Source organism: Narcine bancroftii, chromosome 3, assembly GCF_036971445.1.
Source record: "Narcine bancroftii isolate sNarBan1 chromosome 3, sNarBan1.hap1, whole genome shotgun sequence".
NCBI classification, from domain to species: Eukaryota; Metazoa; Chordata; class Chondrichthyes; order Torpediniformes; family Narcinidae; genus Narcine; species Narcine bancroftii.
The window spans coordinates 330,728,056-330,741,130 of NC_091471.1; positions in this window are offsets into that span (position 1 = coordinate 330,728,056).

A 13,075-nucleotide genomic window follows, 5' to 3' on the forward strand; every position below is an offset into this window, starting at 1 on the left:
TGAGCCTTTCCTTTCGGCATGGTGCACCTGGGAAGTGAACACACGGTCGACATACCAGCGCACCTGGGAGGCACGAAAGGATGCAGGATTCAATTGGATTGGTGCCGTCGGCTGTGGGTCCAAGTATATGAGGAGAGAAAGGGAAATTGAAACGCCAACGTGCACTGCAAGCCACAGACATCTGACACATACACCTCACAGCAAGGATCAAGGCAAAGGACAGTGCCACACAAGGACGGGCAGGCAAGCTGCAAGTAGGTACACAGTCAAGGAACACAGAACATCACAGAATAGTACAGTACAGGCCCTTCAGCTTTTGATGTTGTGTCGACCTATATATTCCTACTGAAAAAATATTAAACTCTTCCTACCTCAGAACCTTCTTCTGTCACCCGAGACTCTTAAATGACCCTAATGTTCCAACTTCCACCAGCACCCCTGGAAAGGCACCCACAACTCTCTATTTAAAAATAAAGATGGCAAGATTTTGCTTCCTGGATACTTTTGGGTGTATTTTATAAATTTTGGGCTGCTGATCATGAAAATCACTTGTGTAAAAAAAAACACCCCTAAACTTCCCTCCCTTCACTTTGTACAGATGTCCTCTGGTGTTTGCTGATCCCTCTCTGGGCCATCCACCGCTCAGAATCTTGTCAACATCTATCAAGTCTCCTCTCATCCTTCTTCGCTTCAAAGAGAAAAGCCCCAGTTCTGCTCACCTTGCCTTGTATGTCTTGTTTTCAAATCCAGGCAGGACTGGAAGGATATTTTGGTCTCTTAGTTGCCCTCCACCTCCTCACTCTGGCACCAAGGATGCTGGCACTCCCAATCTCAGGTGGCTGTGGGTTGCAGCTCGGGGGTAGAGAAGAGAAGGGCCAAGAGGTTCAGAGCACCTTAAGCTTCAGCAGGGAAGGGGAGCACAGAACATGGACGACGAGGGAAAATGGAGGCAGGCTGAGGTATGGCGGGGGTGGGGGGTGGAACTGCAAGGCAAATGAACGGAGTTGAGTCAGAGGTAGAAGAGGGGGAATACTGGGGAGAACCAGCAATTTCCAGACTGCTAATCTCATCCAATTTGCCAAAAGAACCATAGAACATTACAGCACAGAAAACAGGCCTTTCATCCTTTCTGGTCTGTGCCAAACCATTTTTCTGGCTAGTCCCACTGACCTGCACCCAGTCCATCGCCCTCCAAACCCTTCCCATCCATGGAGCTGTCCAAATTCTTCTTAAATGTTAAAATTGAGCCCACATTCAACACCTCAGCTCGTTCCACACCCCCACCACTCTCTTTGTGAAAATGTTCCCCCTAAACTTTTCCCCTTTCGCTCTTAACCCATGTCCTCTGGTTGTATCTCACTGACCCTCAGTGGAAAAAGCCAACCTACATTTACTCTGTCTATCCTCTTCATAATTTTAAATACCTCTATCAAACCTCCCCTCATTTGTCTATGCTCTAGGGAATAAAGTCTGAACCTGTTCAACCTTTCCTTGTAACTCAGTTCCTGAAGTCAGGGGAACATCCTAGTCAATCTCTGCATTCTTTCTATCTTACTGATATCTTTCCTGTAGTTCAGTGACCAAAACTGCACAATTCTCCAAATTTGGCCTCACCAATGTCTTGTACAACTTTACCATAACATCCCAACTCCTGGACTCAATACTTTGATTTATGAAGCTCAATGTGCCTAAAGCTCTCTTGACAACCCTGTCCACCTGTGATGCCACCTTCAGAAAATTATATATCTGTATTCCCAGATCCCTCTTTCTACTACACTCCTCAGTCCCTGTCCATTTACCGTGTAAGTCCATTCTTGGTTTGTCCTTCCAAGATGCAACACCTCAAACTTGTCTCACTAAGTTCCACCTGCCATTTTTCCAGCTGGTCCAGATCCCAGTGCAAGCTTTGAGAACCTTCCTCGCTGTCCACAACATCTCCAATCTTAGTGCCATCTCCAAACTTGCTGATCCAATTTAGCACATTATCATCCAGGTGCAGATTGCGTGAGAGAAATGGAATCTAAGCACAAAGGCACGGGAGCACCAGCAATTCCCAGATCGGCCACCATACTAATCCTCCTCCCTGATTTGCTGGGACCTTTCCCTTCCATGCAACCAGATTGTCCTGGCCAAGACCATCTCAAAACTTGGTGTGTCCTAATCGTGGTCACCTGAAAATGGCCAACAAGAAGGGACAATCGTTGTGTCAAGCTGTGGGGGTTTGGTCAATGGGAAAGTGGCCCGAGCCTGGGTCCATTGCTTCATGTCACCGCTCAGCTGCCGCCTCCTGGTAAAAACACAACGCTGGAGGAATACAGGTCAAACAGCATACTTCACCCCCACCCCTGAGGCAGTGGCAAGATAAAGACACAAAACCAACTCTTATAAGCAAAATGTAGGCATGCAACTGAACAAAATGGGGTGGGGAAAGAGGGGCTGGAGGAAAAGCCCAGTCCAACAGGCAGGAGGAGATAATTAGGAGAGAGGAAGGGCACAGCAGCAAATGGGAAGGGGGGATGGCTCCGTAAATGAAGAGGGAAGGGAGGGAAGGAGACAGAGGGACAGGGAAGGGAGGGAGAACGGGGAGCAGTCTGGCAGAAACTGGGAGAGGTCGACATTAATGCCACCTGGTTGGAGAGGGCCCAGACGGAAAATTAAGTGTTGTTCCTTCAATTTATGGGTGGTCTTGGTGGGACAGTACACGAGGCATGGACAGTCATTTCAGTGGGGGAGTGGGGCGCGGAATTGAAGTGGTCGGCCACTGGGAGATCCCTGTCATAGACACGGACAGAACGAAGGTGCTCAGCAAGGCTATCTCCTGGTCTGCATCCAGTCTCTCTGATGTAGAGGAGGCCACAACGGGAGCGCCAGTTACAATAGATCACTCCCACAGATACACGTGAAATGTTGCCTCACTTGAAAGAGGGTCCCAGACCGTGGCGATGGAGGAGGTGTGGGCACAAGTGTGGCACCTCCTGCTGCCACAGGGGAAGGTGTTGGGAGGGCAATGGGTGGGGAGGGATGAGAGCCTGTGTCACGGAGAGAGCGGTCTCTATGGAAGGCAGAGAGGGGATGATGTGTCTAGTGTGGGATCCCGTTGTAGGAGGCGGAAATTGTGGAGGATGATGTATTGGATGCAGAGGGCTGGTGGGGTGGCAGGTGAGGACAGAGGGTTTTCTATGTTGGTTGAGTCTGGGGGCAGAGGGAACCAGGGCAGATGAGTAGGAAATGGAGGTGGTGAGGGCTGAGTTGGTGGTGGGGGAGGTGAAGCCACATTTGTAGAAGGCAGACTTGTTTGAAGACCTGGTCTGGAAAACCTCACCTTGGGAACAGAGGCGGCAGTGACGGAGAAATTGCAAGAATGGCATGGAATCCTTGCAGGGGACTGACTGGGTGTGAGGTAGTTGTGGGAATTAGCATATGTCGGTGGCCAGCTCATCTCCAGGAAGGAGATGCCTGAGATGGACCAGGTGAGTTTGAGATCAGGGTGGAAGTTGGCCGCAAAGTGGAGGAAGATGACGAGCTGCATGAGGCAGGCCTGATGTAGTCATCAATGTATCAGAGGAAGAGTCAAGGGGCTCTGCCTGTGTAGGCTGGCATGGATTGCTTCACAAAGCTCGCAAGCAGGCAGGCATAGCTGGGGCCCATGTGGGTACCCATGGCTATCCCTTTGATTTGAAGAAAGTGGGGTGAGTCAAAAATGAGAACAAGTTCTGCCAGGAGGAGCAGGGTGGTGGAGGAGGAAGAGTCTTGTCAAGGAAAAGCTCTGAAACCTATATGGGGGATGGAGGTGGAAAGGGATTGGAAGTCAAGACAGTCCGGCATGGTTGGCGTAGTGGATAGTGCAATGCTGTTACAGCACCAGCGATTGGAACCGGGGTTCAAATCCCACACTTCCGTAAGGAGTTTGTATGATATCCCATGTCTGTGTAGGTTTTCCCTGGGGGCTCCAGTTTCTTTCCACCCTTCTAAACTTATGGGGGCTGGGGGGTGTAGGTTAATTGGGTGGCATGGGCTTGTGGGCCAAAAAGGCCTGTTAGCGTGGTGTAGGCCTACATTTAAATGTAAGTTCAGGGAAGTAATCGAAGAGTTAAAGGCTGGTGGAGTGAGAGGTAATACCCCAGTCACGTGTCCGCAGACTCTAGTGTTTCACATCCACCTCCTGGGGTCTGCAGGCACCTTCAGGGCAGAACTCAGAGACAAGGGGAACCTGTTCCCCAGGGTACAGGATGCGAACATGGCTCCCTCCAACACCCAGAGACTGAAGAACAAGGAAGCAGCTTCCCTTGCTCTGGGGCCAACTGTGATGGCTGGAGCCACATTCTTCCAGAGGTGACCAACCCTTCAGCCCACCCAAAAATGCTAATTTGGCAAGGTTAAAGTTGGTTGTGAAAACCAGAAACAACACCATATTTGGGGAAGACAGTAAAAGACTATAACCATGTGGCAAGAGACGGGACCTGGTATAACGAATTCCAAGAAACATCTTGAGAAACATGTGGAATAGTCTGCTTGAATGGTCTGGGAAACTAGAAATTAGTCTGAGTCATGAGGCAGACTCTTGGGGTGAGATTTGCTGCTTCCTGCTCTAACTGAGTTCTCACACATTGCAAAGTGATTAAAAACCCCGATGGCAGCCATTTTTGTGTTTGTCTAGCAAGGAATCACAGGTCCACTTTTCCCCACCATCTTGGCCAAGCATCCATTCACACCACAGCCAATGTATTCCCATGCCCCCCCCCCTTCTTGATCCCACTGATGGGGAAAAGACGACTGATCAGTTCTACGTCATGGAGAGCAGGTAAACACCGCTTCGGCAGCTCTGGAGGTCCGGATCGAACTCGGTGGAGGCTCCATTGTCCCGCATCTCCCCTCCCCCAAGGCAAGGGCAGGCTCCATCATCCTGAAGCAAAACGTGGCTACTTCAGTTGGCAATGGCTCGACCGAACAAACTCCCAGGATACAAACTTACTGGATATAACAAATGCGGTAGATAGAGGGGAGCAGGTGAAGGCTATTTACTTGGATTTCCAGGTGTTCAATAAAGTGCCACAGAAAAGACTTGTACAGGATGCCTAGAGTTGGGGATGATGTCTTGGCATGGATTGAGGGTTAGATAACCAATAGCTTATAGAATTAGGTTACAGGGGTTGCTGATCAATGGCGTGCAGTGTGCCTCTTCAAGAGTCAGTGCCGGGCCTGCAATTGTTCATGATATACATGATGATCTGGAAGAGGGGACAGAATGCAGTGTATCTAAGTTTGCTGACAACACTAAATTGAGTGGAAAAGTAAACAGTACAGAGGATACAGAGGGATGCAGACAGGTTAGGTGAGTGGGCAAGAGTCTGGCAGATGGAGTACAATGTTGGTAAATGTGAGGTTATCCACTTTGGAAGGAAAAATGGAAGCTCAATCATTTAAACAGCAAGCGATTGCAGTATGGTGCCATGCAGAAGGACTTGGGAGTGCTTGTGCATGAATCACAAAAGGGTTGGTTTGCAGTTGTCAAGAAGGCAAATGGAACATTGTCCTTCATTGCTGGAAGGATTGAATTTAGGAGCTGGGAGGTTCTGCTGTAACTGTACAATGACCTGGTGAGGTCACATCTGGAGAACTGGGTGCAGTTCTGGTCTCCTGACTTGAGGAAGGACGTACTGGCTTTGGAGGTTCACCAAGTTGATTCCAGAGATGAAGGGATTAGCCTATGAGAGATTGTCTCTTCTGGGACTGAACTCACTGGAATTTAGACAAATGAGAGGGGATCTTACAGAAACATCTAAAATAATGAAAGGCATAGATTAGAGGTGGGTAAGTTGTTTCCATTGGTGGGGGAGACCAGATCTATGGGACATCGTCTCAAGATCTAGGGGAGTAGAGTTAGGATGGAGATGAGGATGAACTGCTTTTCCCAGAGGGTGTTGAATCTGTGGAATTCACTGCCCATTGAAGCAGTGGAGGCGAGGTTGGGTGGATTTTTACATAGTTGGGGAATTAAGGGATATGCAGAAAAGACAGGTTGGTGGAGATGAGCCTATCATCAGATCAGCCTTGAATAGCGAAGCAGGCTTGACAGGCTGGATGGCTAACTCCTGCTCCTGTTTCTTGTCACCAAACTGCGAAACGGTGAGTGAGAGACTGATCTTGGGGCTAACGGGTTTCTTCTGAGATCCCGGGAGGGAATCAAAGTGGGTCAGAGACAAACAAGGCTTGGCTTTGGTTCTCCAGTGACCCCCACCCAAGGGATGGGAGGTTCACGGCTCCAGGCCCGTATCACAGCAAGGAGGAATCTGAACCTCAGTGCTGGCGCAGATGGGGACTAGCCAACCCAAACAGGAGGGAGAGCAAGTGCACCATGCTGGACTTTATCGAGCCAAGATAAAGATACATAACCTTCATCTAGGTTTGGACAAACAATAGGCAGGTGGGGAACAAACTGGTGGGGGAGAGGGGCAGGGGAAGGAGCATGGTTCCATAGGCATGAGGTAGAGGGTGTATAAGGCAGGGAGGGCTCTGTGAATGGAGAGGGAAGTGGGGTGGAGAGCTGGAGGAAAGGAGACAGGGGGACGGAGAAGGGAGAAGGAGAACAGGGAGCGGTCTGGCAGAAGTTGGCGTTAATGCCGTCCGGTTGGAGAGGACCCAGACGGAAGGTTAGTTGTTGCTCCTCCAGCTTACGGTGGTCTTGGTGGGACAGTTGGATGTGCCCATAGATGGATATGTCAGCGTGGGAGTGGGCCAAGGAATTGAAATGGGATGGCAGCACATCCTGTGCTGAGACTGTGAACTCTCATGACAGCTTCCCAATGAGCCTCATCTGCAGGGTCCCATCGAGCACTCGAACCCCCTGTGGGGCATGTGCGTTCTCGCCTCTGCAGCGCTGGGTCGACTGCAAGTTCCTGGCCCCATCTCTTCTGTCCAACCCCCCACCCCAAAATGTGGACAGGGATTCACAGCCCCGGAGAGGAGCACAAAGACTTTTTCGGCTGGAGCTCCGAGGATATTAGCGGCATCACTTGGTGACAGAGCGCTGCACCCACTCGACTGGCACCTTCCTCACGGAGATGCCGCCAGCACTGCTCAAAATCTGGGCTGCCTCACTGCAAAGCTTCAGGAACAAGCAGCAAGAGTGTAGATGTGCTGAGGAAACTTGCTGGCTTCATATGTGGGGGGGGGGGGAGGGAGAGGCTTCTACAAACACAAGCCTCTCCCCCCCCCCCGCCACCTTTACCACTCCCCCCCAACCTCTGGACGGCCCCCAAAGCTGCAGCTCAGTGAACCCACTGCCTCGGGGGGGGGGGGGGGGTGGGGAGGGGGGGGAGTCCGAGGGAGCAAAAGCCATCTCTCTGCCCGGTTCCCAGCCCAGTGACCAAGGAGTTGGTCAAGTCGAGCCAGGTTCTACTTCAGGGACCCACAGGCAAGAGGGGCAAAGACCTCTCCATCCACTGTGTTCTCACCTCACCCAGAGAGTGGCTGCCTCAATATGCTGAGCAATAATGTAAACAGGGGAAGGTGCATGATACAGACAAGCAGGGAGTAGAGCGCGACGATGGTCAATAGATCAAGTTTTTCTCTCATTTAAAATAGCCACAGGATTTGTGGATGGATTCCTTTCACCTGACGCACAAGGAACATTAAATTCACCCCACCCTCTCCACCAAACTGTACATGGCACTACTGCTTCAAATCTATAAATAGAGATCCATAAATCTGACTGCAAAAGCACAATGCTGAGCGTTCCCAATCATCAGTGATTTGGATGTGTCCTGCACACCTGACAACTGGGGAACCAGGCTGCTGCAGAATGGTTGGATGCCTAACCTTGTGGATGAACAGAGGGACCTTGGGGTCCAAATCCATACATTCCTCAAAGTCACAACACTGGTTGATGGGATAGTTAAAAAGGACTATGGGACGCTGGGGTTCATTAGTCGGGGGGGGGGGATTGAGTTCACGAGTCGAGATGTCATGTTGCAAATCTCAGCTGAGACCCCACTTGGAGTATTATGTTCAATTCTGGTCACCTAATTACAGGAAGGATGTGGATGCTCCGGAGAGGGTGCAGAGATGATTTACCAGGATGTTGCCTGGATTGGAAAATAAATCTTATGAGGCAAGGTTAGCAGAGCTGGGACTTTTCTCTTTGGAGCATAGAAGGATGAGAGGAGACTTGATAGAGGTCGACAAAACTCTATAAGAGGTATAGATAGGGTGGACAACCCAGAGAGGGATCAGCAAACACCAGAGGACATCTGTTCAAAGTGAAAGGAGGAAAGTTTGGGGGTAATTTTTTTTTTTTTTTTTTTTTACAGAGTTGTGGGGGCCTGGAATGCCTTGTCTAGAGTGGTGGTGGAGGCTGGAACATGAAGCGTATTTAAGAGACTCTGAGACAGACACATGGATGAAATAGAGGGTTACAGGGTAGAGAGGGGTTAGTATATTTTTGGTAGGAATATATGGGTCAGCACAACATCGAGGGCCAAAGGGCCTGTACTGTGCTATAGTGTTCCATGTTATAAGTGTCAGTCAGTGCCCTTCACGAATGAGACATTCTTCTGGCTGCCCCTTTGTTCCAAGTTCACCAACCTCCACCCCATCTCATACCCCCACCCCACTAGGTGCTCTGGCGGATCCTCACCCACCAGTTACCCCCAGCTGGCAATGGATTCCTGGTTTCCTCCACCCCTACCCCAACCTTCACCAACCAGTTGCACAGCCCAGATGGAGGGTGACCAAGAGGAGGCTCCTGACCTTACGGGCTGGATGCTGGGCAGGAAGAATCCACTGGCCATTAAGATGTAAAAAGATGGTGCTGCAGCCAAGTAAAACTCTTACAAATTATTAAAATTAAGGACTTGGAAGTTTTTATTTGCGTTTCGACAGTGATGGGAGACCACATTAGTTCATCATACGTACTATGAGTTATGGAAGCCACATTTAAGTCACTTGGAAGGTTAAATCAGACACCAATCAGGCCAGTCGTCTCATCCCTTGGGTCGATGAACCGAACCCCACACGATTACACAGTGACCAGCACCCCCCCCCCCCCGAATCAGAGCTCCATTACTATTAGACGGTGAGGAATCCTCACCTCACTGAAGAAACACCGTTGCAGCGAGCAACCCTCGCGTCCTGCTGAATAAACGAGGTCCACACCATGACACCCGGGAAGTCGCTTCACAACCCACCCCCCCCCCCCCCCCCTCATCTTTCCCCGCAGTGAACAGAAATTACACGAGTGCAATTCTCATTACTTCCTTTGGAGGAAGAATTCAACGCGGTAACAAAGAGGGGGTCAGCCTCACCCGACACACAAGGAAACTCCATCATTACTCCGAGCAGTCCTCCAGCCTGTTGGACAGCCCGGCAGTCGTCCGTCCCCCCCCCGCCCGCCCCCTCTCCCTCCATTTCCCACCAGTTTAACAACAAATATTCCGGCTCTGCAGTTCAAACAACTTCAGGGCTGCTCCAACCAGGCACAAGACCGCAGGCCGGGATTTATAGTCACAGTCATTACAATGTACAGAAAAGAAGGAAGCACTGAACTATAATCTATTATGTAACTATACATATATATTCTATAGGAAACTATATGTTTATATTCTATAGGAAGCTCTATATATTACTAAAATGTAAAAAATATGAACCAAGTGGTCCCCCATCCGGTCTACCTTTACCGGACAAATTGACATCATGTGTTTTAAAAAAAACCCTCGCTCACACCTGGGCGGCTGGAGACCGGCCGCGGTTGTTGAAAGACGGAAGAGATCTGGCCCGGGAACCTCTCGCTCGCAACCCGTAGGCGGGTTGAGGGAGGGGGCGGCCGGCCGGCGTACAAGACGTTCCCTCCTATCCACCCGCTCTTGCTCTCTTCCCCCCCCCCCCCCCCCTACCCTACCCTACCCTGGGAAGGTCATACTTTTGCGTTTCCTTTATTTCTTTTTAAAAAGACACGATTTTTTTTCCTCTGAATTACAAAAAAACGGTCTGTGGGCGAGAGCAGAGGAAGCTGGACCTCGCGCGCGTCTAGAAGCAGCGGGACCCTATTTAATTCATTTCTTTTTGAAACTCTGGAGTCGCTAAAAACAAAATGAGAAGCGTGAGCACACCAACCAAGTTACCTACGTGATGGTAAATGTGAACACTGTAAAAGCTACGATTTTGTTTATAGATATATATACTTCTATATATATATGTGTGTGTATGTATATATTATTTTTCACCGAAACAGGTTTTAGTGAATTCACAAGCAGAACAGTTTTACAATTATGAATTTTTCTTTTTTTTACAAAAAAATAAACTTGTTTCTCTATTTGCGTGCAAAAAAACAAAAAAAGCGTTATCCTAAAGAATGAAAGAGTCCCGGGTGAAACCTTGGTGGTATCGGGTTTACGAGGGGAGGTTCTGGTCACTGACAACACACAACGTGTACACATTTATTCGAGGTGGGGTGGTGTCTCTCGTGGTTCCCCGCCCGACGCCCCCGGCGATGCGGGACCTCCCTCGGGAGCGTGGAGGGAAAGAAGGTCCCTTGGTGGTTGGGGAACTCGGAGGCAAACAGCGTTAATCCCACTTGGGATGGTGCGACGCAGAGCAGAGAGGGGGAGGGGGAGGGGTACAACCTCCCTCCCCCCCCCCCCACCCCACCTGGAGTATTGCCACGGACAAACCACCCCGCACCATCTTTCCTTTCTCGCCCCAAAACGTTTCGTGGATCCAAGCCCAAGCTGCCGCATACAGCACCGAAAACTTCGGGTCAGGGCTCTGAATAATCGAAAAGCTCGCCACCCAACCAACAGACCCAGCCCCAACATCCATTCCCTGTGTCGAAAAGCAACCCCATGCATCTTCCTCTCAGGTCAACAGCTCCGGACACATTAACGGGGTGGGAGAGAGAGAGAAATGTGTCCGGGGTCTAGAGATTCTGAATCCAGACACACCACGGGAGTGGTGGGATGAGGGGTAAAATGCCCTGGGGCCACATGATGTAGGCCAGTTTCTGAAGACTCATCCGTCTGGATAAATACCAGTTAATACACACTCATCGATGCTGGAACACCGTGAAAACCCCAAATTTCGGCACTGCCGTGAGCAAGTTAATCAACACCTCTTTTGTGCAATGGGTCCAGGAATGTACATCAGGTGCCAGGGTCAGTGAGCGACAGGTACACCCACCTCAAAGATTCTCCCCTCCCGCTCCCGTTAGAAGTTTATTGCAATTGAAATTTTAAATGTCTCAGTATTCTTGTCTGGAAGTTCTTTCCCCCTCCCCTCCCCCACCACAAAAAAAAACCTAAAATGGGCTTCAGTCTCCACCGGTCTGTGGCATTCAGCGGGTTAACTGGAAACCTCAGCTCTGCTACGGTGGGGAAGATCAGAGCGCCAGTACAAGGCAAACTGCAGCACCCACGAGCACAGGGCAACTGAGAGTCGTGTCACATGGGGTCTCAGGCAGAAAGCAGAGCAGGCATATAAGGCAAGGTGGCTCTGAGCCTCCTCGCCCCTGGCCCACAGCATATCAGAGACTGCTCGAACCACCTTTTGCGGCAAGGTAACCATATCGCAGCTGTGCATTTCCTTGGACTGTCCTTTCAACTTAAGAGTAAAAGCCTGCAGCACCGTCCCTGCTTACGAGCCCAATTCCGGCGACATTTCCTCACCAACGAGACAGGACCTATTTGATTGAGGCATTCAAGCTCTCTTCCCATATCAACTCAACCCCTCAATCAATTTCACAGCGGGGCTGAGGCTGATGCCAGACCACTGTTGGTCAAAGCTTCTCCTCATATTTATAAAAACAGGGCAGCTTTTTAAAATAATTGGTTTTAACCGGAATCTGGGACAAGATTTTAACAAAACACATCCAAGACAGCTCCGTCCCCCTTTCTTACTGTTCTGTGACCCGGCGCCCCCCACCGGGACCTTGGCATGGCATCAAAGTCAGAGGCGCGCCAACTTAACGCAACCTCAGCCCAAGGCCAGGCCAGCAGGAGAAGACGACCACTAAAGCCTGCGACATCGACACAGCCAGAAACCCCTGGTTGCGAGGTGGAAGGGTGCTCGGGGAGCGCGGCTGCAGATGCAGGGTTTTTTTTTTGGCAATCACGCATCATCCCTTCCCCACGCTCCTGACATCAAAGAACATTCGTCTGCTACCAATTCTTTATCTATTTGGAAGGATTCGTTCGTCTAAAATAGAGGTCCAAGCGTGGAAGCCAAAGAGATGAGGGACATGATATAGATCCCCTACTTACGATGGCCAGACTTTACAATTAAAAAAAAGATACGATGGTACACGAGCATGTCTGTCGTCATTTACGTGATACTGAAAGTGAAGTCATCGCAAGCATTGTTGATTTATCCAATAAACGTTAATAATTCCTCTAAGGTGAATTCTTCGTAGCCTTTTTAATCAATCGCTCCTTTTAGTTCAGTCGAAAAGCTTGAATGGACTGACACGGGGCTGCGGAGAGAGCGCGGGGCAATGGGATCAGTGTGGGGACCGACACGGGGCTGTGGGATCAGTGTGGGGACCGACACAGGGCTGTGGGGAGAGAGTGGGGCAGTGGGATCGGTGAGGGTATTGATACAGTACTGTCAGTGTTATACAAGGTGCAGCTGTATTATTTTTCGACCGACGATGGATTTGTCTGAACGCAACCACATCGTAAGTTGAGGAGCACCTGTACCATCACTGTGCATACTCTGCAGGAAATGGTTAAAATATTGAATGAACACTACAGGCAGAAACATTCAATACCACAACTGTCACAAAAAAGTGTTACCCAAGTTCACTCCCATCAAGCCACCAGGCTATTGAAGTTGGAGATGCTCCTTCAAATTAAGTCAGCCTGTGACATCCAAATTTCAGAAAGTCGTTTGAAACAAATGCCAGCCTTCAGCAAACTTCTCACAACACCCCGCCCCCCCCCCCCCCCCCACAATCCGCTTCCAGCTGGCAGAACATTTCCCACCCCTTCATACACATCAAATTGGGTACTGCAGTGAATGGGGTGGAAGATGAAAGAAGACGCTGCCTAGATTCTTCAGGGATGGTAAGTGATGAGCCAAAGTAACC